The 27,975-nt window shown below is 52.0% G+C and overlaps 1 pseudogene; it reads left to right on the plus strand.

The window, feature by feature from the left end:
• The first annotated feature begins 804 nt into the window (after window positions 1-804).
• On the plus strand, window positions 805-14,708 carry LOC148161443 (52 kDa repressor of the inhibitor of the protein kinase pseudogene; annotated as a pseudogene).
• The last annotated feature ends 13,267 nt before the right edge of the window (window positions 14,709-27,975 follow it).

Below are 27,975 nucleotides of genomic sequence, written 5' to 3' on the forward strand. Positions count from 1 at the left end.
GCTCAAGGCCAGCTAAGGCAGAAGCCGGGCTTGGCATCACGGTCAAAGCCCAGAGCCCCGCACCACACGCCCAGAGGCCCATCTCTCCCTTAAAGAGAGAATCGCCAAACCACAACGTGCCAGCACCTACCTGGCAGCAAAAAGTGCTCCTTTCAGGTGAGAAAACAGCCGCGCCGCCTGGCGGGGCCTAGCCACAGGTCAACGGGATCTCCTGGGACCGTGGCCCGGCCACGTGCCCCCAAGCACTATTCCATCACCCTCGTTTCCCCCCCCCCCCCCCCCCCCCCGGAGCCCCCAGGGCCATCTGGTCGACCCTGGGAACGTGGTGGCAGCCGGCAGCGACTGACTGGGGACTCGCGGGAGTTGGAGCGGCCCGGATAGGCCCGCCCCCGGGCGGCCTGTCGTCCCCTGATCGGGACTTAGAAATTTCTCACAAGTTCTGCGGAGGCACCTGCGGACGCCCTCCTCCCCGGGCCTCGGGACCGCCCCATGCCGGTCCCCGACTCGCGGCCGGGACTGAGGGAAGGGGGCGACACCGCGGAGGCGTCCCCCCCCGAAGGCCGGACCTCAACGGGAATCGCAGCCTGGCCCCTTGGGGCGCTCGCGGCCCGACCCGACCCGGTCCCCACCTCCGCAGCGGACCGCCGAAAACTTGGTAACAATCTCGGGTCCCTCCGACGCCCGGGACGCCACGCGTGCCCGCGGCCGGGCCCGTCGCACCATCCACGGGCTTCCCCGCCAGGCTCAGCCCGGTCCCCAACCGCCTGAGACGGTCCCGTCCCCAACGGGAGAAAACAGCGTGACATGGAAGGCCCAACGACCGACCGGAGCCACGGGCCGGATGGCGTCCCGGCGCCGGACGCAGCCCCCCCACCCCCGCGGGCGGAGGAGGGGGCACCGGCGGGTGCTGGTCGACCCGTCCAGGCGCCCCCCTCCGAAGGCCGGCTCTCCGGGAGCGAGGAAGACGCGACAGCGACCGCAGCGCCACCACCACCCCACAAACCTGGAGGCTCAATCTCCCGCGAGCGGAGCGCGCGCCGACGGCACGGGGACAGCGGGACGGTCGCGCTAGTGTCGCCGGCCTCCTGGAACTCCGCCTCGGCGACCGCGGCCGAATACCATCCCTTGGCGACATCGCCGACGCTCCGGCGGGGACACGCTATATAAAAGCGGCCGCCAGGTGGCGCCAGACAACCGGCGCGAACAACACCGAGACACATCCGGATCGCGGGCCCGCGAAGGCGCGCAGCCGGCCGCCCGGCCGCCCGATCTCGTCCCGGCCCGCTTCGGAGGGGCTGGCGGAGGGCGGCGGAGGGCGGCGGCGGGCGGCGGAGGGCGGCGGAGGGCGGCGGCGGGCGGCGGCGGGCGGCGGCGGGCGGCGGCGGGCGGCGGCGGGCGGCGGGCGGCGGCGGGCGGCGGCGGGCGGAGGGCGGAGGGCGGAGGGCGGAGGGCGGAGGGCGGAGGGCGGAGGGCGGAGGGCGGCCCGCCCCCGCGGCGTCTGCCTCGGGAACTCCCGGCCGGCACAGGCGCGACTACAGCAGCCCAGGGGAGACTTGGAAAACGCGTCCGGGCCGCTGCCGCCGGAAAGGGGGACAACTCGCCACGGGACGCGCCCCGGCGGAGGCGGACACGAGCGGAAAATTCCCCGCAGTCACCGGCAAGCCCCGGCGGCCCGGCCGGCCGTGGGGCCCGGGCTTCCGGGAGGACTTAGACAAATGTCGGCGGGCAGGGAGGGACCGTAAAACCGAGACCAGGCCAGTACTCCGACAACCACCACCGATGAACCGTTTTTCTTCTATCGTTTCAAGGGGGGGGGGGGGGGGCGGTCCCTCTGAAGCATACGAAGAAAGCTCAGATCGTCGCACTCTTGAGTTGGGGCCGTCCCAGCAACGAACGTAGCGTAGCCGACTCAGGAGGAAATCAGCTTTAAAGGAAAAGCTTCTTTTCCCAAGTCTGTGATGTTTGGTCCATTCCCTCAACTCGATCGATGTCCGGCCTTCAGTGCCACATTATTTGCTTGGTGTCTCTCTCGTCTGTGTTTCCTCGCGTACTTTCCTAATGCTCAGGATTTATGGCTTACAGAGAACAGTTTTCAGCCTGCGGGGGGGGGGGGGGGGGCGGGGCGGGGCGGGGCGGGGCCCGGGGGGAACGTTGGGAAGTGGGACCAGGGATCTCGCTCTGGAACGTAGACGTCTGTGACGATTAAGTCGCCCGAGGAAACCACGAACAGCAGTAGCAGAGGATAGGACACTAGAGGGCAACAGAGCCCCATCCATAGGTGCTATGGCACTTGAACGCTCTCTGTGTCCAGTAGGGACCTCGAAAACACTTCACTCCCCTATCCAGGGAGGGGAGGGCAGAAGCAGCCTCCAGCAAGAATTCCTTTGATTTGAGGTAACTCTTTCTACGTTAAACCTCACCATTTCAGCAGGGGCCTTTAATGGTTTCCTTCCCAACCAAGCCTTTCTCTTTGCCTCCTCCTCACCTGCGTGAATCCCTGATCCCACTTCACAACGTTCCCCCCGCGGCCCCCCCCCGCCCCCCCGCCCACACCAGGCTGAAAACTGTTCTCTGTAAGCCATAAATCCTGAGCATTAGGAAAGTACGCGAGGAAACACAGACGAGAGAGACACCAAGCAAATAATGTGGCACTGAAGGCCGGACATCGATCGAGTTGAGGGAATGGACCAAACATCACAGACTTGGGAAAAGAAGCTTTTCCTTTAAAGCTGATTTCCTCCTGAGTCGGCTACGCTACGTTCGTTACTGGTACGGCCTCAACTCAAAAGAGTGCGACGATCAAGAGAAGGTATCGCACTAAAATCCTCACGGGTGCAGCTAATAAAAAAAAAAAAAAAAAAAGGTCACGGGTGCAGGGCTCACGTTTGTTTTTCAAGTACACGTGTTTCAGGGCACCTGGCTGGCTCGCTCGGAGGCCCACGCGACCGCGACTCTTGATCTGCGGGAGTCGTGAGTGCCAGCACCGCACTGGATGGGTGTACAGATTACATAAACAAGCAGACAGGCAAAGGGAATTGGAATCGCTATGGTGATTTCAAAGGAAACAGAACGAAACTCAGGAAATAAAGTGCCGCCGCCGCGCCCCCCCCCGTTTAACGCTTATGTACAGAGGCGATAGAGACCCTGTGATGTTGGCGGACAAAGAGACATGTCGGTGGATCGAACGGAACGGATACCCAAACAGATAGGCCCCAGCCCAACGGAAGTTTGACAAACGCGCAAAGGCCGTTCAAAGGAGGAGGAAAGATGGCCCACCTCCCCACGAAATCAGAGGACGGGCGTCGGACATGCACAGGCCCAACACGCAGGCAAGAGGGCAGACAAAGAAACAAAGCTGGGGCGCCGCCTGGCTGGCTGGATCCGTGAACCGTCTGTCTGCCTTCGGCTCAGGTCCTGATCTCGGGGTCCTGGGATCCGGGCCCACATCGGGCTCCCTGCTCGGGCGGAGAGTCTGCTTCTCTCTCTCTCTCTCTCTCTCTCTCTCTCTCTCTCTCTCTCTCTCTCTCTCTCTCTCTTCCCTCCCCCTCTCCCCCTCTCTCCCTCTCTCCCTCTCTCCCTCCCTCCCTCCCTCCCTCCCCCCTCCCTCCCCCACCACTTCTCTCAAGTAAATAAAAGTCTTTTCAAAAAGAATACTTAAAAGAAAAAAAAGGAAAGAGAAGAACGTCACTCACTCCCCTTCTGGCACAGGGAGGACATCTTCCAGGGGGATGCGTGGGGGATGCTTCTCGGGAGAAAAGGGGGAGAGTCTGCGCACCCTCCTTGCACCTGTGTGTTGGGGGCGGGGCTTCCTTGCTTGCTGCTGCTACTGCTAGTTTTTACAAGTGTCTACAGTTCAAAACAGTATTCTGGTTTCCTTAATATCTAAGTCTTATCTCGGGTTTGGGTTTTGATGGGAGGAGGGAGGGCCACCTTTTCTTCTGACATGGTGGACAAGGACAACAGGGATGCAAGCCTGTGCATATTCTTTTCCATCCTGGGATGAGCAGAGGATTCGGATTCAGCTCTTGCCGGATGGGATCTAATTTCTCTGTAAACTCTCAGGCAAAATATGAGGCAAACAGAGGGCGAGCAAAGGTTAGCAGAACATGGACAAGATTGGCTATGGAAGCTGGAGTTTCCAAAGCAATGATTTCATCAGAGGCACGTGAACGTCAAAGATTTCCAGGGACCATGTTTGTGGATGACTTGGGGTGTAGGTCATTTCAAAATTGCAGTGCTATCACCTGGTCACTTGAGCATACTGTCTCCAGCTCACGGCTGCAGATGCGATATGGGGCTCCTCCAGGGATGGAATTGTGCCAGAGAAAGGGAGACAGCAGCCTGTAATTGAGCCTAAGGTGTGTCTAAAAGAGTGACTCTCTACAGGGCCTTGAGGCAGAAGGAGACCTGGTAGATTTTTCTTTGTTAGGTATTTGTGGCAATGGGGTGGGTGTTTTCTGTTTATTTTCTGGACACGGTGAAAGAACTCTTCAAGTGGAAGTATTTGCACAAGGGGCCTGGCAGGATGGGAGGGTGCAGGGGTTGGTCCATTTAACAAGAAAACAGGAGAATCAGGCCTTTCAAGAACTAGGCAAAGAGAGTTTAGCTTTGCTCATCGCAGCACCTGGCACCTCAGCAAAAACAACAGAAGGTTCCCAGAATGAATTGAGGTGCAGGAGTCAGCATGAGCAGACCCCACCACCCTCAGCCCTTAGCCCTCAGCGCTGCCCCCCCCCCCCCAACACACACACCCGGGCAGGCAGTGGCTATAGTCCACTCTGAGCTCCAGATCTGGGTCCCGCCCCACCCTCCAACCCCCCTACAGGGCTCCCCTGCCCTCAGCCAGAGATGTATATGGGAGGGTGTTCCCAGAACCAATCTCTCCTCACCCACAGAAATCTTGCCAACACTTTGACCACTTTGCCTGAGCTACCAACTCATCTGTACCCATGCATGGTTTTTTTCCTATGGACCAGGGGCCTAGTTCACCACTTAGGATGGACAGCACCGCCCCCGCCCCCCAGCCTACTGTTCCAATTCGACCAGAGAACTTCAGTTGGGGGGGCGGGGAGGATGGGGTGGGGGTGGGGCTGGGGCGGCTGAAGGGAGGTTCAGGGTGATCCATTCTAATGGGCCTCATTCAATCGTTTCATTCAAATGCAGAAAGCTTTCTGTTAAAGTCAGAGCCTGGGGCTTCTCTCCATTCAATGGCTTTCTTCAACTCCCCCCAACCCTTAGGCTGCAGCTTGCAAACTTCGGAGAGATAAGGGAGGGAGGGAGGAAAGGGAGGGAGGAGGGGAAGGGGAAAGAGGGTGTCTGAAGAGCTCACCTCATCTGGGGGCAAAAAGAGTCCCCTCTTTTTCCTAACCCAGGAAACTCCAGTAAGCCCTTTGAGAATCATGAATGTGGGGGATGACGTCTTACTATAATGCCTTCCAGGGGTGGGTGTGCAGGTAGGAGGGTGTGACATGGTGTGGCTGGCTGAGTCTGAGGAGGACCTTGAACACATGATGGTGGTGTCTTAGCGGTCAGAGGCCAAACACAAGCATGGAGTGATAAGGGCTAAGGACTAAGGGAGGCCTGACAGGAACAGTTCCAACTCATCCACCGAGTTACGGGCCCAGCAAACACACTCCTCTACAGCAACATTAAACAGTTTACTGATTATTGGGGCGCCTGGGTGGCTCAGTCATTAAGCATCTGCCTTCAGCTCAGGTCATCATCCCAGGGTCCTGGGATCGAGCCCCACATCAGGCTCCCTGCTCCGCGGGAAGCCCGCTTCTTCCTCTCCCACTCCCCCTGCTTGTGTTCCCTCTCTCGCTGTGCCTCTCTCTGTCAAACAAATAAATACAATCTTAAAAAACAAAAAAAGTTTCTTGATTATCCATCGACCTGTCCTCCCTCTCCCACCTGCTTCCCAAGGGAAATCCTCAGTCTCATTCCACATAGTCACTGGCTGTTTTCGCACACCGCCTTCTGTCCAGTAAGAGGAGGAAGGAAGATGGACAAACATGAACCAGCCCCACAGATGGCACCTCTGCACGGAGGGGTGAGTGTGAGTCTCATTGGGCCAATTGTGACTCTGAGCCGTGATCCCAGGATAGTTTAAAGTATGGAATGGACACAAAACCAGAAGACAACCAACAGAATGGGAGAAAATAGTTGCAAATGACATATCACATAAAGGGCTAGTATCCAAAATCTATAAAGAACTTATCAAACCCAACACCCAAAGAACAAATAATCCAATCAAGAAATGGGCAGAAGACATGAACAGACATTTTTCCAAAGAAGACATTTAATGCCCAACAGACACATGACACATGAAAAAGTGCTCCACATCACTTGGCATCAGGGAAATCCAAATCAAAACCTCAATGAGATACCACCTCACACCCGTCAGAATGGCTAAAATGAACAAGTCAGGAAACGACAGATGTTGGCGGGCATGCGGAGAAAGGGGAACCCTCCTACGCTGTTGGTGGGAATGCAAGCTGGTGCAACCACTCTGGAAAACAGTATGGAGGTTCCTCAAACAGTTGGAAATAGAGCTACCCTACGATCCAGCAATTGCACTACTGGGTATTTACCCCAAAGATACAAATGTAGGGATCCGAAGGGGTACGTGAACCCCAATATGTATAGCAGCAATGTCCACAATAGCCAAACTGTGGGAAGAGCCAAGATGTCCATCGACAGACGAATGGATAAAGAAGATGTGGTATATATATATATATATATATATATATATATATATATATATATATACATATACATATACACACACACACACACACACACACACACACACACAATGGAATATTATGCAGCCATCAAAAGGAATGAGATCTTGCCATTTGCAATAATGTGGATGGAACTGGAGGGTGTTATGCTGAGTGAAATAAGACAGTCAGAGAAAGACATGTATCATATGACCTCACTGCTAGGAGGAATTATTTTTTTTTTAAGATTTTATTTATTTATTTGAGAGAGAGAGAGAGAGAGAGAGAGAATGAGAGATAGAGAGCATGAGAGGAAGAGGGTCAGAGGGAGAAGCAGACTCCCCGCTGAGCAGGGAGGCCGATGTGGGACTCGATCCCGGGACTCCAGGATCATGACCTGAGCCGAAGGCAGTTGCTTAACCAACTGAGCCACCCAGGCGCCCCGATAGGAGGAATTCTTAATCTCAGGAAACAAACGGAGGGTTGCTGGAGTGGTGGGGGGTGGGAGGGATAGGGTGGCTGGGTGATAGACACTGGGGAGGGTATGTGCTATGGTGAGCGCTGTGAATTGTGCAAGACTGTTGAATCACAGATCTGGACTTCTGAAGAATGAAGGAGAGTAAGTCGGAGGGGGAGACAAACTATGAGAGACGGTGGACTCTGAAAACCAAACTGAGGGTTCTAGAGGGGAGGGGAGTGGGGGGATGGGTTAGCCTGGTGATGAGTATTAAAGACGGCACGTTCTGCGTGGAGCACTGGGTGTTATGCACAAACAATGAATCATGGAACACTACATCAAAAACTAATGATGTGGGGCGCCTTGGTGGCTGCCGGTTGAGCATCTGCTTTCAGCTCAGGTCATGATCTCAGGGTACTGGGATCGAACCCCACCCCTCTGGGGCTCCCTGCTCAATGGGGAGTCTTCTCCCTCTCCCTCTGCCCCTCCACCCACCCATGCGCGCAAGCTCTCTGTCTCTCTGTCTCTCTGTCTCTCTGTCTCTCTCTCTCTCTCTCTCTCTGTGTGTTTCTCTCTCTGTCTCTCTCTCTCTCCCCCTGTGTGTGTGTGTGTGTCTGTCTCTCCTCTCTCTCTCTCTCTCTCTCTCTCTCTCTCTCTCTCTCTCTCTCTCTCTCTCTCTGAAATAAATGAATAAATGAAAACAACCAATCAAACTTCAAAAAGGAAAAGGACAGGGACATTTATGATTATTCATGGCGAAAGATGGAGCATGTACATTCAGGAAACATATGTACCATAGATGCCCATGTTTACTTCAGGGTGGAGACCTGACATCTGAATGAGGCCAAACTGAGTCCCTGATGTGAGGAGGTTATCTGAGGACAAGGAGAAGAGGCTGTGGGCATGCTCTGAGAGCTGGTACAACCTGGATGGGGTGTGAGGCTCCTTTTCTCAGGTAAGGAATCAGGACCTTGCTTGTTCATAGGCTGCAGCCATTATCAGTTGACCTTGAGTCCAGACTTCTGCACAGACAGCCCGTATTTGGTAGCAGGGCTTGAAAAGACACAATAGCTGATTAGGGGGAAACAGTTCCCTGAAAAACAAGCTTTACACTTTCTGCTATAGCATCAACTTCATTAACTTTAGGGGGCACGGTTTCAGTCCCCCCCCACCCCCCCCACCCCCCCACCCCCCCCCACCCCCCCCACCCCCGTTACGACCATTCCTCGGCCTTAGGGAATTGGGATGATAATGGCTGTGGCTATTCTTGTATCTCCTCAGGGGAGGTAGGTTTTGGGGAAACAACAGTTTCGGTAAATCTTAGCTGTAACATGGCTATGTTCAGGGCTACACAGCAGTTTTTACCCTGCAGGTTAAAAGGGAATAAAAATAACAGGGAGTCAGACATGCTACATTTTTCCCTGTTATAACCTCCCCTTGTCAATCCTGCATTCCATTTCTATGACACATGGGCAGAGGTGTGCCTTCTTTAAGTGCTTCAAGCTGAATTTGGGTGCGGTAGAGGCTTTGGAATGGAAGGATCTGAGACAGTGAAGGTCGCAACTTTTGGTCCCTTGTGCTAATGGAGGGGGGTCTCAGAGATAGTTTCTTATCTGAGAACTTGGGTATTTTTCTACATGGTCTGGTACTACATGACACCATTGATGTTATCCCCGAGTGTAGTCTGAGGAACAGTAACCGTATAGTCAAACCCATTCTCTCATTCTCTCTCAAATCGATCTGATATCCATCCAGTGGGTATCCAAGAATACAGATCAGTAAATCAGTCTGAGCCCCTCCCCTGGGGGGGGGGGGGGTTGTGGTGGTGAAGGGCTTCTTATAGCCAAGTAGCTTATAGCCAGAAAACCCATGATTTTATTTACATGGGTTCTTTTTTCTTTTTTTTCTTTAAAGATTTCTATTAAGTAATCTCTACACCTAATGTGGGGCTCGAACTCACAACCCCGCGATCAAGAGTTGCATGTTCTGCCAGCTGAGCCAGCCAGCTGCCCCTATTTATATGGTTCTTATTTTCCAAAGAGGAGTTAATACAGGTGCAGCAGGGTGGAATTAAGGGTCATAGACTCTGCCTCATTCAGCAACTGATCTGATAGTTAAGAAGAGGCATTTCTATGGAAACAAAAGGAAAACACTGGTTCATGGTTGGAACAAGGGATACACCCAGTGTCTAAGTCCAGAGTGCTGCCAGTGAGAAGGTCTCTAGATGTCAGGCTTGAAGCATCCTCCAATAGAGGGGAGTGGGCAGGGGCAATCTGACGGATTTTCCTGGTGTATAGTTCAAATGTCTCGTTTTGAGTGACTCGTAGAGCAACAGGCACAGAGATTGCCTATATATGCGTTATTGTGGTCATTTCCCTGAAGTTTATCTCAAGTTATCCAGCTTTCATTTGCAAGACCTCAGGAAAAAGGACACTGTTAGTTCTTAATGATTGTAAGATAAGAGAATGGGAGAATGTTGGAAACCTTAGTTTGAAGAGTCATAGTCGGATACTCAAGGAAACCAGAAGGATCCAGGATCCAGCCCAGTTTTATAGGAAAACAACAAACGTTCAAAGATAATTAATCTAACACTCACAAAAGTGTGTTATTGAAATATAATCTTTCCCTCTAAAGTCACCTTCATTCCTGTCAAAGATAGCCAAATGAAGATTAATTTGTTTGTAAAACAAGTCCAGGTTTTTTTTCTTTTTCTCTTAAATTTTTTTTGTTATGTTAATCACCAAACATCACATCATTAGTTTTTTTTGTAGTGTTCCATGATTCATTGTTTGTGCATAACACCCAGTGCTCCACGCAGGATGTGCCCTCTTTAATACCTATCACCAGGCTAACCCATCCCCCCACCCCCCCCTCCCCTCTAGAACCCTCAGTTTGTTTTTCAGAGTCCATCGTCTCTCATGGTTCCTCTCCCCCTCCGACTTACTCCCCTTCATTCTTCCCCTCCTGCTATCTTCTTCTTCTTCTTCTTCTCCTCCTCCTCCTCCTCCTCCTCCTCCTCCTCCTCCTCCTCCCCCTCCTCCTCCTCCTTCTTCTTCTTCTTCTTCTTCTTCTTTTTTCCTTAACATATACTGCATTATTTGTTTCAGAAGTACAGATCTGTGATTCAACAGTCTGGCACAATTCACAGCGCTCACCATAGCACATACCCTCCCCAATGTCTATCACCCAGCCACCCCATCCCTCCCACCCCCCACCACTCCAGCAACCCTCTGTTTGTTTCCTGAGATTAAGAATTCCTCCTATCAGTGAGGTCATATGATACACGTCCTTCTCTGATTGACTTATAACTACCTTTTTGAAGCCGAGAACCAAGCCAAATATTTGCCATCAGATTCGCCTGCAAGACCTGTAGATTTGGGTGAATTCCTCTCTTCTTGAGGCCCTCCAAAGTTCCTGAGGTTTCTGCATCTGCCAGGAGGTGGCACTCTTCACTCACCTGGTAAGGTTGAGGGTACCTCTCTAAGCAAGGTTATCAGGCCAACATTTCCAAGGGGCTTTATTGGCTCCATAAAGTCAATCTGACTTTCTTAAAGCGGTCTCATCGTATCTGAGTCAACGCATGTGTCTCTTCGAGATGACATTCCAGGGGCACCTGGCTGGCTCAGTCGTTAGAGAGCACGACTCTTGATCTCGGGGTTGTGAGTTCGAGCCCCACGATCGGTGTAGAGATAATTTAAAAAAAAATAAAATCTGGGAGGAGCGCCTGGGTGGCTCAGTTGTCAAGCGTCTGCCTTCAGCTCAGGTCATGATCCCAGGGCTCTGGGATCGAGCCCCGCATCGGGCTCCCTGCTCCACGGAAAGCCCGCTTCTCCCTCTCCCACTCCCCCTGCTTGTGTTCCCTCTCTCGCTGTGTCCCTCTCTGTCAAATAAATAAATAATATCTTAAAAAAAAAAAAAGAGTGCCACAAACAATCCAAGAAAACCTTGTCATTTTAACAGAGAAAAGCCAAATCTCTGTCTTATACCAGTGTGCTTTTCAAACTGCCTTCTCCCAATCTTAGTCAGTCCTGACCATGCATAAAATTCCTTTTCAAAAATTCTCCTTCACAAACCCCGTCTGCAATTTCCTTTTTCATTCAGACTCGGTCTTAAAGTTTTCTTTCTTTCTTCTTCTTTCTTTCTTTCTTTCTTTCTTTCTTTCTTTCTTTCTTTCTTTCTTTCTTTCTTTCTCTCTCTCTCTCTCTCTCTCTCTCTCTCTCTCTCTCTCTTTCTTTCTTTCTTTCTTTCTTTCAAGATTTTATTTATTCATGAGAGACGGAGAGAGAGACAGAGACAGAGACAGAGACAGAGAGACAGAGAGAGACAGAGAGAGAGAGAGAGAGACAGAGACAGAGAGAGAGAGAGAGAGAGAGACAGAGAGAGAGAGAGAGACAGAGAGGCAGAGGGAGAAGCAGGCTCCCAAGGAGCAGGGAGCCCAATGTGGGACTCAATCCCAGGACTCTGGGATCATGACCTGAGCCGAAGGCAGACAGACGCTTAACCATCTGAGCCACGCAGGCGCCCTAAAGTTTTCTTTCTTTAAATACCCAGTCTCGTTTCAGCACAGAATTGCTTTCTTTTCTCTCAACAAAAAATGTTTTCTCATTTCTTGTACCTCTTTTACACGTCTGCTACCTTCTCACACACGGAGGTTTTTTTTTGTTATCATTTTGTAGCGGTCCCAATTCCATGTGGCAGAATTTTAATTCTTAGAAAGCTCAGTCTCTGGTGAAACGTTAGTAGTAACCAATGGCGCACTCTCTATTACACTGGAATTCTTTAGATTGGTAAATGTATGAATATATTTCATTATTTTTATTTTTATTTATTTATTTGGACTTTATGTGGGCTCAGATACCCAATGAATTCAACCCAATTTATCACTTAACTTGGCAAAACTTCCAAGTTTCAGGTTACCAAAGATTGTGGAAGCTATCTTAAAGGTTTACCTATCGACCTTTTCCTTCATTTTACCTGTTCGCCCTGAACAAGGACCCATGAAAACTGTATGAGACAGGCAAACTCGACCATCATTTTAAGTAATTTTTGTTGACAAACTGCAACAGTTACCACTTAACTAATAAATTCGGGTAAAATACGATGTCTCATAACCTTGCACGCAAGCTTCTGTGTTGGGTTGAATTGTAACTGCTTTCTGTAATAAATGTAGGTAAAACAAAAGCTGAGTAGGCCCCTCCCTTGGGCCTGGACCCTCGAGTTGAGTTTCTGAGTCCTGGTGGAACAGGGCATTGAGTACTTAGAATTTTCTTTTTTGTACCTGTTGTAAAACAAGGGATTGTTGTAAAACAAGGGATAGCAAACGTGGTGTTTTGTTTTGTTTTTTAAGATTTTATTTACTGATTTGATGGAGAGAGACACAGTGAGAGCGGGAACACAAGCAGGGGGAGTGGGGGAGGGAGAAGCAGGCTGGCTGCCACCGAGCAGGCAGCCCAATGCGGGGCTGGATCCCAGGACCCTGGGGTGATGACCTGAGCCGAAGGCAGACGCTAAAGGACTGAGCCACCCAGGCTCCCAAACGTATTTGTTTGTTTGTTTGTTTGTTTGTCTGTTTGTTTGATTTTTGGTTTTTTATAAAGGTGATGGAGAGGTATATTTTGATAACCACAAATACAGGCTCACTGTTGTGACGGGAGCGCGGCACATTCCACTGTGAAGAACAGGATGAAGACATTTTACCTTTAACCCTTGAAGAGAAAGACAACAAAGAATACTTAAAATCTTTATTTGAAATGTTGATTCTTATGGGAAAACAAAACATACCTCTGGATGGGCATGAAACTGATGAAATCCTGGAGGGTCTCTTGACTCCGGATAACTTCCAAGCACTGCTGGAGTGCCAGATACATTCTGGCGAAGAGGTTCTGAGAAAGCGCTTTGAGACAACAGCAGTTAACACATTGTTGTGCTCGAAAACACAGCTGAAACAGATGCTAGACATCTGTGAGAGCTGCATTCATTCGGGAGGAGACCCTCAGGGAAGTGAGAGACTCCCACTTCTTTTCCATCATCACTGATGACGTAGTGGACATAGCGGGGTGAAGAACACTTGCCTGTGTTGGTGAGGTTTGTTGATGAATCTCCTAACCTGAGAGAGGAATTTGTGGGCTTCTTGCCTTATGAACCTGATGTAGAAATTTTGGCTGTAAAATTTCACACGATGGTAACTGAGAGGTGGGGGTTAAACATGGAGTATTGTCGTGGCCAGGCTTACACTGTGTCCAGTGGATTTTCTTCCAAAATGAAAGTCGTTGCTTCTAGACTTTTAGAGAAATATCCCCAAGCTGTCTACACACTTTGGTCTTCCTGTGCCTTAAATATGTGGTTGGCGAAATCAGTGCCTGTTGTGAGAGTATCTGTTGCGTTGGGAACAATTGAGGAAGTTTGTTCTTTCTTCCATCGGATCTCCACAATTGCTTTTAGAGCTTGACAATGTAATTTCTCTCCTCTTTCAGAACAATGAGGAAAAGGGTAAAGAACTGAAGGAAATCTGCCATTCTCAGTGGACAGGCAGCCACGATGCCTTTGAAATTTTAGTGGACCTCCTACAAGCACTTGTTTTATGTTTAGATGGTATAAATAGTGATACAAATATTAGATGGAATAACTGTATAGCTGGTCGAGCTTCTGTTCTCTGCAGTGCAGTAACAGATTTTGATTTCATCATGACCATTGTTGTTCTTAAAAATGTCCTATCTTTTACAAGAGCCTTTGGGAAAAACCTTCAAGGGCAAACCTCTGCTGTCTTCTTGGCAGCCAGTAGCTTGACTGCGGTGCTGCATTCACAAAATGAAGTGATGGAAAATATTGAAGTTTATCATGAATTTTGGTTCGAAGAAGCCACAAATTTGGCAACTAAGCTTGATATTCAGAAGAAACTCCCTGGGAAATCCCGCAGAGCCCAGCAAGGCAACCTGGAATCTCAGCTCACTTCTGAGAGTTACTATAAAGACACTCTAGCTGTTCCAACAGTAGAACACATTATTCAGGAACTGAAAGATATATTCTCAGAACAGCACCTCAAAGCTCTTAAATGCTTATCTCTTCTACCCTCTGTCATGGGACAGCTCAAATTCAACACATCGGATGAGCACCATGCTGACATGTACAGAAGTGACTTGCCCAATCCCGACACACTCTCAGCTGAGCTGCGTGGCTGGAGAATCAAGTGGAAACACAGAGGGAAAGACAGAGAGCTTCCATCCACCATTTATGAAGCCCTGCATCTACCAGACATCAAGTGTTTTCCTAGTGTTTATGCATTGCTGAAAGTCCTCTGTATTCTTCCTGTGATGAAGGGTGAGAATGAATGCTATGAAAATGGACGGAAGCGTCTCAGAGCATCCCCGAGGAACACTCTGACAGACCAAAGGTCAAGTAACTTGACTTTGCCAAACATAAATTTTGATATAAAACATGATCTGGATTTAATGATGGACACATACATCAAACTCTATACAACTAAGTCAGAGCTTCCTACAGATAACTCAGAAACCATCGAAAATACCTAAAAGACTTAGAGTAGGCTTTCTCTTATGTTTGATATTTGTAAAAATCTGTAAGAAATTTGAAAACATCGTACAGAAAAGCTGTCAAGTGTATGCAGGCCACTTAATCGCTGAATATCTTGACCTGCCGACCTCTCATTGAGTACATTAGTCATTGGTAATCTGCCTGTTTAAATGTTCCCTGTTTGAACTCTCATGCTTTGGAGACCTACCTGTTGCAGAAGATAGCATTGAAAGTGCCACATTACACTTCTGTGGGATCTCTGCTAATGGCACTTGGGAATTTTTTTACTTAAGTCATTTTATTTTATTTATTTTATTTATTTTTTTAAAAGATTTTATTTATTTATTTATTTATTTGAGAGAGAGAGAATGAGAGACAGAAAGCACGAGAGGGAAGAGGGTCAGAGGGAGAAGCAGACTTCCTGCTGAGCAGGGAGCCCGATGTGGGACTCGATCCCGGGACTCCAGGATCATGACCTGAGCCGAAGGCAGTCGTTCAACCAACTGAGCCACCCAGGCGCCCTTTATTTATTTTTTTTAAAGATTTTATTTATTTATTTGAGAGAATGAGAGAGAGAGCGCACATGAGAGGAGGGAGGGTCAGAGGGAGAAGCAGAGCCCCGCGCTGAGCAGGGAGCCCGATGCGGGACTTGATCCTGGAACTCCAGGATCATGACCTGAGCCGAAGGCAGTCACTTAACCAATGGAGCCACCCAGGCGCCCTAGTTAAGTCATTTTAGATAAAACATTTATTGTCACTGGATCCAATTATCTGGTATTGAGTTAGCAGTTCTTAGAAGATAAAGATTTTGAAGAGGTATGGGAGGAAGGAGTACATTTTATAAAATGTTACAATGAAGCTCAGAGTGACCTTTGAAAGGTAGGAGTGTTATCAGTATGTTTAAAAAAATCTGTAGGGTGCCTGGGTGGCTCAATCGTTAAGCGTCTGCCTTCAGCTTGGGTCATGATCCCAGGGTCCTGGGATCGAGTCCCACGTCGGGCTCCCTCCTCGGGGGAGGCCTGCTTCTCCCTCTCCCTCTCCTGCTGCCTGTGTTCCTGTTCTCGCTCTCTCTCTTTCTGTCAAATAAATAAATAAAATAAAATAAAATAAATAAATAAGTAAATAAGTAAATAAATAAATAAATAAAAATCTGTAATGGACAGTTAAGGGAGTTACGAGAGAGAGAGAGAGAGAGAGAGAGAGAGAGAGAGAGAGAGAGAGAGAGAGAGAGAGAGAGAGAGAACACGCGAGCTTGCCAGGCAAGGATTGCAGTAGAGATTTTGTCTTTCTCAAGTAAACTTAAAGGAACTAGCTGCAGGTAAAGTTTGAATGGGAGAGCCTGCCATTTTTTTTCCCTCCCCTTTAAATTTTTTATTGTTATGTTAATCACCATACATCACATCATTAGTTTTGGGATGTAGTGTTCCATGATTCATTGTTAGTGCGTAACACCCGGTGCTCCACGCAGAACGTGCCCTCTTTAATACCCATCACCAGGCTAACCCATCCCCCCACCCCCCTCCCCTCTAGAACCCTCAGTTTGTTTTTCAGAGTCCATGGTGTCTCATGGTTCTTCTCCCCCTCCGATTCCCCTCCTTCATTCTTCCCCTCCTGCTATCTTCCTCTTCTTCTTTTTTTTCTTTTCTTGAGAGCCTGCCATTGTTGTTCCACATTGGATTGTTGCTGTTTACATTCCTTTGTCAAGCCTACATCTTCATCAGCTCGTTAGCAAGTGTATGTAGAACACCCACGTCTTCATAAGCTTTTTAGCAGGTATATGTTGAACACCTGTGTTCACGGTCAAGCCAGGATCAGAGGCCGTGGATACTGACAACTTATTTGTCTGTTTTCCTCTGTCTTTTCCCACGACTGTATCTACTGCCTCGTCTTGATTTATAAACAACACCTGGAAAACCTACACATACAAGTGTTTTGTGGTTTATCTAGGAATAATACAGAAAATATTGCTGTTACTTTTGGTGAAGAAAATCAATTTTGTATAGTTTATTTCAACCGAAATAAAATGTGAATTTTGTTTAAAAAAAAATAAACCAACAACCTTGAATTGGCTTTAACGCCAAAGAAGTCGCACCTGTGTCCACTAAAAAGTCAGTCGACTGTTTCCCCCCTATCAGGCTCCTGCGGCGAAAGTCTGAAGTGGGCGGTGGTAATTCCAGGGGAGCCCTCGGGCCCCTTCCTGCTAATTTGGGAGGTGCTCCAATTTAAACCTCATAAGGAGGTGGCCCAAGGGCTTGGGGTGTTCTTTGCTCCTTGATAAGGGGGTGGGGGGGGGAGGTGGAGGAGGAGGAGGAGGAGGAGGAGGAGGAGGAGGAGGAGGAGGAGGAGGAGGAGGAGGAGGAGGAGCCCACGGCGCCGGGGTGGGGGGTGGGGGCTGGGGGAGCGGCAGCTGGGATGATGGCAGGGGAGTTGAGCGCTCCAGGCACACCAGTGGTACGGAAACGGGGCGGGGGAGGCAGCAAGGGAGCCGTTGGCAAGGCCCGGAGCAGATTTACATTTACAGTTTTGGAGGAACCTTTTCTTTTTTTTCTTTTCCTTTTCCGCCTCCGCCTATGCCACTTTCTTCATCTCGTTCTGCTAAATGGGCTTTGTCTGTGGTGGCTTTTCAGCCCTCCAGAAGCCAACGGGTTGGGCATCGGTCCCGGTGCCTGTACTTGGGGAGGAGGAGGAGTGGACTTCAGATTTCTAGCATCGGCCTGTCTTCTTCCTCCTCTTCTTCATTATTTTGACTGTTGGGAAGTGGGGGTCAGGTCAGGTGTGTTCAATTTTTGTCTATCTCTGGTCAGGTGTGTTCAATTTTTGTCTATCTCTGGACCCTCCCTCGGGTCCCTTCCCTTGAGGCATCTTTATTGTGGAGTGACATAAAAGTCCGAATGTAGGGAATTTCATCCCAGATCATGTGAGCTCGAAAAACTTCAGGGTTTCTTCTTATCTGAGTTTTACCACGCCCGATTTTTACAAGCACCCGCCTTTAAACTCATTAAATAGGGGCACCTGTGTGGCTCAGTCGTTTAAGTGTCTGCCTTGGGTTCACGTCATGATCCTGGGGCCCTGGGATGGAGCCCCACATCGGGCTCCCTGCTCCGCGGGGAGTCTGCTTCCCCCTCTCCCAATGCCCCCCCCCCCCCAGCTCGTGTGCTCTCTCACTCGCTTTCTCTCAAAGAAATGAATAAAATCTTTAAGAAAAATAAAACTCAGTAAATAGAGCTCCTTTACAAATGGATGTTAGCAATAGCACCCGGAGGTCGAGGAACTATCTCACATGCATAACACATACTACGGACACATAGACACAAACAAGATGCAAACAAATTTTAGCCTTTGTTTCATTCTTATTTGTGGAGAGGATATGAGTGGAGAGGACACGAAAGACCCAATGTTCAAATCTCCTCCTTTTATTAAAACAAATCCAACGGCGAGGCAGCATTGCCGTCTACAGATCCCGTCAATCAGTTGTTTTCCATTTCCAATGGAAACGGGGTCGGTTTATGTGCAAAGACACCAAAAGCTGCAGCACCCAACCAACCAAATGGAGACCAGAGCATCTCCCTGAGCGTGGGTTCCTCCCCACAGGTCGGGGCTTCCCTGAGGGAACCAAAGAGCTTCCTAGTTTCTGATCAGTTGGTCTCATAGCATAATTGTGTTCACAATTCAGACATGTCAAAAGAACCCCACTTGGGCCATCTGAGATTCATGTGATCGTCAACTGTTTCCCATGCAAGTAAGCACTTGCAAGTATAGGCTCCCTATGCATTGTACATTGTAGCCTGCAGGTGTTTCTTGTGAGGGTGGGCAGTTGTTTTCTCAACATTTAGTGCAGGGTCATCTATCCAGGGTTTTGGTTTGTTTTGTTGGTTTGGTTTTTTGTGCACACGCGCGTGTGTTTTCCATAAAGAATTATGAGTCATCACAATGAAGGGCATTGCAGAAAGTTAGAGAGTTTATTTTCTGTTTTTAGTATGTGCAAGGCTGTATGACTCTAATGTTATGGGAACCAGGGAGGTTTTCTTTCGTTTTCTCATCTTTATATTTGGAAGACTCCTTTTTAGGGACTGATTGCTTGAAAAGTTTTGGAAGATTTTTATATTTCTGTAGTTTCTACACCCAACATAGGGCTCAAACTCACAATCCCGAGTCCCACGCTCCACCGATGGAGGACGGAACCAGCCAGCAGCCAGGTACCCCTTGATCGATTTTTTTTTTTTTTTTTCCCCTTTTACTGAGACAGACATTCAGTGTGTGCTCAGGGCAGAAATAGAGTCCACGTGTTGAGGTTTTGCGGATTCATTTGGACCTGGGTAAATGTGAAAGCCCAGGAGAGCGGGGCCCACAAATGTTAAAAGTTGACGATTTCCTTGATCAATATTCATTTAACAGCTAATTTATTGAAAGCGCTCTTCTATGGCAAATGTCTGTGGCACGTTTGGGATATAGCAAGAACCAGATAGCTAAAGCTCCCACCTCATGGACTTAAAGTTCCAGGTGGGTGCAGAGATAGGTAGGCAGGCAGGCAGGCAGGCAGGCAGGCAGGCAGGCAGGCAGGCCGGCCGGCCAGCTGGCCGGCAGGGCGGCAAGCAAGCAAGGAAAGAGATCTAAAAGATGGCATCGGGGCACCTGGCTGGCTTGGTCGCTGGAGCGTGTGACTCTTGATCTCAGGGTTGTGAGTTCGAGCCTCACGCTGGATGTAGAGATTACCTAAACATAAAATCTTTAACAAATAGGGGCACCTGGGTGGCTCAGTTGGTTAAGCAGCTGCCTTCAGCTCAGGTCATGATCCCAGGGTCTTGGGATCGAGCCCCGCATCGGGCTCCCTGCTTGGCGGGAAGCCTGTTTCTCCTTCTCCCACTCCTCCTGCTTGTGTTCTTTCTCTAGCTGGCTGTCTCTCTCTCTCTCTCTCTCTCTCTCTCTCTCTCTCTCTCTCTCTCTCTCTGTCAGTTAAATAAATAAATAAAATAAAAAAAAATCTTTAACAAATCATAAGTGATGGGGTGCCTGGGTGGCTCAATCAGTTGAGCATGTGTGCCTTGGGCTCAGGTTCTGGGATGGAGCCCCACATCGGGCTCCCCGCTCAGCGGAGAGCCCACTTCTCCCTCTGCCCCTCACCGTACTCCTGCCCGTGCGCTCGCGTGAGCACGCTCTCTCTCTCTCTCTCTCTCTCTCTCTCTCTCTCTAATAAATAAAATCTTGCAAAAGAATAATAAATGAACGAACGAACGAACGAACGAACGAACAAACAAGACACGCCATCCAAAGGGAGCAAGCGCTTGCTTTGGGGGGGGGGGGGGAAGGAATCAAACTGGAGTATCTCCAATCCGCGACATACTCTTTATCGATCCTGCTTTCACTACTTTGCCCAGATTCCATTTCCCACAAGTGACGGTCCCACCCAGGTGGGCTTCTTTCATCGTGAGACCCGTGTTCTGCCCTGGTCCTGCAGAGAGACAAGAGCCATGAGAGGTGAAAGTTAGGCAGATCAGGATAAATCGAGGAAATGATCATCGTTCCTGAGACCTCTTGCCAAAGTTCCGTTTCCTTTTAGGACCCGATGTCTCAAAAAAGCATGTATGGTCGTTGTACCATCCTAAAGAACAAAGTAGGGGGAGAAACAGAAGTGAAAAGGTAGAAGAACCGATTTCACCATCCACAGCCTTTGAAATGCTTTGGTGTCTTAAGAGAGAGCCCATTCCCCGTAAAATGTTTCATACTGCTTTTCACTAAGCGTTGCAACACAACAGGCACATTCCCTATGCCACCAAACCCTCTCCGCGAACATAAGTCGTACTATCTGCGTTCTATTCTATCGTGTGAGTATAGCATCATGTATTTCACCATTCTGCTGTTGTTTGACATTCAGGCGGATTCCAGCGCGCGCGTGCATGTGCGTGTGTTGTGTGTTGTGTGTATCTGTGTGCGCGGTATCCATTGCTGCTGTGCAGTTAGCTGATCCTCGGAGTGCATCCTCCTAACACCGCAATGGCTCAAAACAGCATATCTTTATTGATAATTTTCCTGGTGCTTGCCCTGGGTGGCCCCTTGGGTGCTGCCGGTTTACCCCGGGCTCACTCAAGCGGTGGCTTTCAGCCGGAGGGTCAACTTTCACACGTCTGGCAACTGGTGCCGGCCGAGCACCGGGCCGCCTCTGTTCTCAATGCCTCTCATGCTCCGGTCAGCTAGACTGGTTTTCTTACGTGGAGGTCTCAGGACGGCATGCCAAGAGGGTCGAGAACGCTGGTGGAGCACCTCTTCAGGTGTAGGCTGTGAAACCAGTAAAGTGTCACTTCTGCTCTATTCTTTGGGTCAAGACAAGCCCCAGACCCGGTCCAAAATCAAGGGACAGAGTAATCAAGCCTACCTCTGGATAGCAGGAGCATCGAAGTCGTAGGACGTGAGGGTGCACACGTCCCGGGACGTAAGGGACACACGGTCGTCGGTCTGCCACAAGGGATTCCTAAACCCTATGCCGCGACGCACATTTTTGTAAGAGTAAGCTTTACGTTCTAACATCTAAAACATGATTTCCTTGGAATCGACCCCTAGAATTGGATTCACCAGGAAGAAGGAGAAGATGCGTTTTTCAGCCTCTTGATACAAAAGCTCTCGATTTCCAGAAGGCACTTGTAGGACCCTTCACCAATCTCTGCTTTGTAAGACGGGGGAAATTTAATCGGCCAACCCCCCCCCCCCCATGAAAAAGCGACCGATCACGTTCCAACGTCCGAATGAAAGGCAGGCTTCCCTTTTAAAGGCATCCATAGAGCAGCCAGCTCCGTGGCAGGGAGCCGGACTTCTCTGTGTCTGATGAGGAGTCCCATTCCTCTGGGCATAAACGCCATCTCGGGGAGGAGTCGGAGGCAGACCAGATCTCAGATCCACCTCACCCAACAAATCCCTTGTGATTTGAATGGCCGAATTCGTTGAGGTTTCCCTCCCGATGGCTAACAAGATGGCTTCCTATCGCTGATGACAAACCACAAACTCACAAAACCCCGATAGGTGGGCAGGGTCTTCAAGAAAGGGCTCCTTCTTCATGGGCTCCAACTCTTCCATCTCGCACCACCCGCCGTCGTCGAGAGGCACTCTCTCAGGACGAACGAATGCCTTTGCAATCTAACGTGAACCGACTTTCTTTTCCGATAGGGCTGACACTCTTTCCCCTCGGACACGTCTCGAGATCGGCAGGCCTCGGGACATCGGTCTTCTGTGCACCGAAAGCCATGCGAAGGCCCCTGTCACCGAAACGTATTCGGCATGGACACCAGGGAAGAATTTTAAACCAGTCTAGTCCGGTTCAGTCCTTCAGCCCTTTTTTTCACATTTCTTCCATGACCGCTGTGTACTAAAAGGATACAAGTGAGGAAACTCCAGATGGAACAGAGGTAAAGGGAAGGGGGGCAGAGCTTCCGTGTTCCGTGCCCCCTCTCCAGGAACACCACTGAACCCACAATTCCAGGCGTTCAAGCAACCTGGAGGCTCCCCGAATTAGGTTAGTTCTTCTTCGAAGGGGCGGGGGTCGGGGCGGGGAAGGTCGGGGAGGGCCGAGGTTTGGAAACATTGCAGGGCAACCAAGGCTATTGCCAAATCTCGAGTCCGTGCAGAGGTACGTAAGGTTGACGTAAGGCAGGGACGGGGGGCGGGGAGGGTTCCCGTGTGTGTCCATGTGCATTCAGCAGGTGTAGGGGAGGAAGAATGTTCCCTCTAGCGTGGGGCACTGGGTGTTAGGCACAAACAAGGAATCATGGGACACCCCATCAAAAACTAATGGTGTAATGTACGGTGATTAACATGACCACGAAAAAATTTAAAGCGGGGCGGGGGGGGGGGGGAATAAGAGAATGTTCCCTCTACTCCCCTTCTGAGTTGTGGGCTGAGACCCCTGTCAGAAAGAGATAGATCACGGGAGAGAGAAACAGTCCAATGACACATGCAGCGCACATCGGGCAGGAGAAACCCGCATCGGAGGGCACTCAGAACGGCCAGCGGCTCGGAATTCCCGTTTCTGTAGCACGTCTTCCGCAAAGAAAGATCACGTTGTGGAGAAATGACAGGAGAGAGCAAAGCAGTTTTAGGCTTCTGAGCTCAGCTCACCGTGGGGAGGCCAATAGATGTGAAGGAAACTGACCGAGGAAGGTTTTCTGGTCAGGTCCCTCCGATGGCCTCTCGCGACCGACGAGAACGTCTTCTTTTCCTCCTCTTCCATGGAGGGAGGGTTCCTTTCCTAGGCGAGTTTTCTCTCTTCCCTTCAGGTCAGGAAGCCATGGGAGAGGCCGAGTGTCCTCCTCAGGGCTACTGTTTCTTAAGCGCTTCGCATTCCAAAGAATCCCCGTGCCGGAGCGATACGTACGTAACGTGCGTGCGTGCGTGTGCGTGCGCGCGCGCGCGCTTTGGGGCGCACACAGACACACAGACACACACGAAACCTGTTTGTTCTCTCCCTAGGCTACAAAAAGCTCAGGGGCGCCTGGCTGGCTGTCGGTAGGGCGGGCTGCTGATTCTTGATCTCAACAGTCCTGAGTTCCGGCCCCACGTTGGGGCGTAGAGATGACTTCCCCAGCAACCCAAAATAATCCTGAAGAGCTCGAAAGACACCTCAGCCCCGGGCAGGAAATCTATGCCAACCACACCTCCACGGAAAACACTGTGTACGAGTGACAGAAGGAAAGAGGCAGCATCCTACCCCCAACCCCACAGCCTGCCTCCTTTCCGGCCAAATGACCAGCATCTGGGAAGGGCCTTTGAAACATTCTCAGTCAATGACTTGGGCCTGCCTGTCGGGAAAAGCGCCATGCTGTTCATTTCCCTCCTGGGAGAGCCTAGGAGGATGAAGAGGCGGTGGTTCTCAGTGAGGGAGGGGGCGCCACGCGATCCAAGACACAGGACCAGTGCGGGAGCATGAGATCTGTATGGCCCCGAGGGGTACAGGGCAGCCCGTGAATCCTTTTCCAAGGAAAAGCGGCAACGTGAGACCGTGCCACATACCTTTCCACAGCGTCTGCTGATGATGCTAGGACCTCTGTCCTCAGAGGTGACATTATTTTACCACCGCCTAGAGTTTTAAGAGAAGGGGTCGGGGGACTCGGTAGCATGGGAAAATCATGCCGTCGTCCCACTCCTCTTAATGGCTCCTCGTGGGAAACGAGGGTGCCATACCAGGGAGCAGAGCACCGATCCATGGAAACACATGGGTGAGCCCCGAAAACGTGACACGAAGTAAAAGGAACCAGCCAGCCGGGGGACATAATGCCTCGGGGCTCCATGGGTATGAAAAAGCCAGCGGAAATAGCCCCATCCTAGACGGAGGGAGGGAGGGAGGGAGGGAGGGAGGGAGGGAGGGAGGGAGGGAGGGAGGGAGGAAGGAAGGAAGGAAGGAAGGAAGGAAGGAAGGAAGGAAGGAGGGAGGGAGAAAGGGAGGAAGGGAGGAAGGGAGGAAGGGAGGAAGGGAGGAAGGGAGGAAGGGAGGAAGGGAGGAAGGAAGGAAGGAAGGAAGGAAGGAAGGAAGGAAGGAAGGAAGGAAGGAAGGAGGGAGGGAGGGAGGGAGGGAGGGAGGGAGGGAGATTGGAGGCTGTTGGGGGAGAACGGTGAAGAGAGCCAGGGTGAGGGTGTGGGTGAGGGTGAGGGTGAGGGTGGGTGGGGGCGAGGCGCGGACAGGAAGGAGGGAGGGGTGATAGAGGTGTTTCTTCCTTTTGGAGGTGATGGAAATGTTCTGGAAATAGCAGTGAGGGTTGTGCAGCTTTGTGAGCCACCTTAAAAAGAAAAAAAAAAAAGACACCGAAGGGCACACTCTTAAGAGCATGCGAAATATGGCGTGCGAATTGTATCTCCAGTTTGAAAATGTGTAACGAAACAATGGAATGGACATAGGGAGGGACGGAGGGACGGAGGGACGGAGGGACGGACGTGGGTGAGCGGGCGGGTGGTCGACCAACGTTCGTTCGTTCTTCCGTTCGCTCGTTCGATCCATCGATCCATCGATCCATCTACGCATGCTATGCATGCCGTCTGTCAGTTGACGTAGACATCAAAAGGGGGGAGGGGGAGGGGGAGGGGGGGAGGGGGAGAGGAGGGCGTGCATGCGACTGGGCATGGTATTTTTTAAAATTTTTTATTGTTATGTTAATCACCATATATTACATCATTAGTTTTGGATGTAGCGTTCCACGATTCATTGTTTGTGCATAACACCCAGTGCTCCACGCAGGACGTGCCCTCTTTAATGCCCATCACCAGGCTAACCCATCCCCCCGCCCCAGAACCCTCAGTTTGTTTTTCAGAGTCCATCGTCTCTCATGGTTCGCCTCCCCCTCCGACTTACTCCCCTTCATTCTTCCCCTCCTGCTATCTCCTCCTCCCCCTCCCCCTCCTCCCCCTCCCCCTCCCCCTCCTCCCCCTCCTCCTCCCTTCTTCTTCTTCTTCTTTTTTCCTTAACATATATTGCAGTATTTGTTTCAGAAGTACAGATCTGTGATTCAACAGTCTCGCACAATTCACAGCGCTCACCATAGCACATGACCCTCCCCAATGTCTATCACTCAGCCACCCCATCCCTCCCACCCCCCACCACTCCAGCAACCGTCCGTTTGTTTCCTGAGATTAAGAATTCCTCCTGTCAGTGAGGTCATATGATACATGCCTTTCACTGATCGACTTATTTCACTCAGCATAACACCCTCCAGTTCCATCCATGTCATGGCAAATGGCGAGATCTCATTCCTTTCGATGGCTGCATAATATTCCATTGTGCATCTATACTAGGCATGGTTTTTATTCAGAGTGCTTTTCTTTGTTCCCCAAGCTAATCACCTCTGTGGAAATAAAGAAAAGATCACCCACATGAGAACTGGCATCATTTCTTGAGGGCAAGAGAGTCTGCGGTCGGCCACCATCGCCTGGGTCTGGCACAGAGGCCAAGCAAACGCAGGCCAGGCGGAGGAGTGGAAAAGCTTTCTGGTGACAAAAGGGGAAGGTTCGCTGAGAGGTTGTTGGGGGTGGGGGAGCAGGACAGGAGCTGACTAGAAGAGGAGTGTCCTAGGTCGTTTCAGGGAAAGAGAAACCTGATTTCCGTCCGTGGGTCCATCGATCCCATTCTCTGGATCTAGCTCTGTGGAGAATCTCGAGGTTTTGCGTTTGTTGAATCGATGACGTCGAAGGCGCTTAGGGAAGAACACAGGTTCACGTTTCCGAAATGGTCCTCCAAAAACATTGTCACTACAACTATTCCTACTTCCATCCGCCTCTGGACTGCCTCCCGAAACCCACGCTCTAGGCACACCCCCGCCTCGCCTACTCACCCGTCCCCCTCGCCCCGCCTCTGGGCCTTTGTCCAGCTCCTTCCCCGCCCGCCCCATTCTCCCCCCCCCCCCCCCGCCCCCAACCTCGCCACACCCAACCCGATTCCTCCCAAACCCTCCCCACCAGTGGCTGGAACCTCTGGTCGGCCTCTTTAGGGCACTGGAAAAGCCACGAGCGGTCGGGCAGGCGGCGCCCGAAAGACGGCACTGCGGTGAATCCGTGAGTCTGGGTGTGACGAATAGGGGATCGCAGGGCGGCTGGGACGCAGCTCCTGCCTTTCTGGTGCACGGCCTGGTCCCGATCCACCCGGGAGAGTAGCGTTTCCCGCCTGAGGGCGCGCCGTTAGCAGAAGAGGGGCCTCTGGGGATCTTTCTCCTACCGTCCCTGGGGTGGGGACATCTGCACACGGCTAGGGGACGTGCTCCTCACGCACGCGCCTTCCGACCCACCCAGGCTGCCCAGGCTGCTCCCGTTCCGGCTTTTTCTCTAGACGGGGGTCCTGGATGTGGTAGGATTGGTCTAGAAATAGAAAGAACGAGGCCATTCGTGTGTGGGACCCAGACGAACACATTCGAGAGAGGGCAAGACCAGGCGCGGCCAAGAGGACTAGACGGGTGGGTGGACGACTAGGCACAGTCAAGGTGGAAAGCGGGGGGGGGGGGGGGGGGGGGCGCGTCTGCGTGGCTCGGTCGTCAAGCGTCTGCCTTCGGCTCAGGTCCTGATCCCAGGGTCCTGGGATGGAGCCCCGCATCGGGCTCCCCGCTCGGCGGGAAGCCTGTTTCTCCCTCTCCCACTCCCCCTGCTTGCGTTCCCTCTCTCGCTGTGTCTCCGTCCAATAAAGTCTAAAAAAAAGAAAACGAAGCCAAAAAAGCCAAAACAAAGAACACGAAAGGGTGCAAAGCGGGCCGGGTGACCGGGAGAAAACGAAGGGGATCGATCCGTCGCGCGTGCGAGAACCAACGGGCCGTGGCACGGAAAGGAGTGCCGCCAGTCGACCCGGGGCCCCAGACGGAATGCAGGCGGCAGGCCAAAGTCCCTCCGGCCGGGCAGGGTCACCAGACCCGGAGCCACAGCTCCGCCAGCCGCGGCGGAGGGGAAAGGGAGTGTTGGTCGACCGGCGCCCCGGTCCCGTCAACGACCGAGGCACGAGACTCGGGACCCGCCGGCCGCGCCACGGGCCGGAGCGCTGGTCGACCCGGGCTCCCCGAGCGCGGCCAAAGTGTCGCCCGCCGCGCCGCGCCGCGCCCCGGAGGAGGGAGCGCTGGTCGACCCGGGACACCGGGGAGCCCCGAGGCCCCGGGGAGCCCCGAGGTCCCGAGGTCCCGAGGTCCCGAGGTCCCGAGGTCCCCAGGTCCCCAGGCCCCGCGGCCCCGCGACGGGAGTGTTGGTCGACCCGGGGTTCCCCGAGCGCGGCCAAAGTGTCGCCCGCCGCGCCGCGCCCCGGAGGAGGGAGCGCTGGTCGACCCGGGACACCGGGGAGCCCCGAGGCCCCGGGGAGCCCCGAGGCCCCGAGGAGCCCCGAGGAGCCCCGAGGTCCCGAGGTCCCCAGGTCCCCAGGCCCCGCGGCCCCGCGACGGGAGTGTTGGTCGACCCGGGGTTCCCCGAGCGCGGCCAAAGTGTCGCCCGCCGCGCCGCGCCCCGGAGGAGGGAGCGCTGGTCGACCCGGGACACCGGGGAGCCCCGAGGCCCCGGGGAGCCCCGAGGTCCCGAGGTCCCGAGGTCCCGAGGTCCCCAGGTCCCCAGGCCCCGCGGCCCCGCGACGGGAGTGTTGGTCGACCCGGGGTTCCCCGAGCGCGGCCAAAGTGTCGCCCGCCGCGCCGCGCCCCGGAGGAGGGAGCGCTGGTCGACCCGGGACACCGGGGAGCCCCGAGGCCCCGGGGAGCCCCGAGGCCCCGAGGAGCCCCGAGGAGCCCCGAGGTCCCGAGGTCCCCAGGTCCCCAGGCCCCGCGGCCCCGCGACGGG

This window comes from Eumetopias jubatus, unplaced genomic scaffold (genome assembly GCF_037043125.1).
Source record: "Eumetopias jubatus isolate StellerSeaLion01/CBP00866 unplaced genomic scaffold, mEumJub1_p1.0 scaffold_184, whole genome shotgun sequence".
Classification (NCBI taxonomy): Eukaryota; Metazoa; Chordata; class Mammalia; order Carnivora; family Otariidae; genus Eumetopias; species Eumetopias jubatus.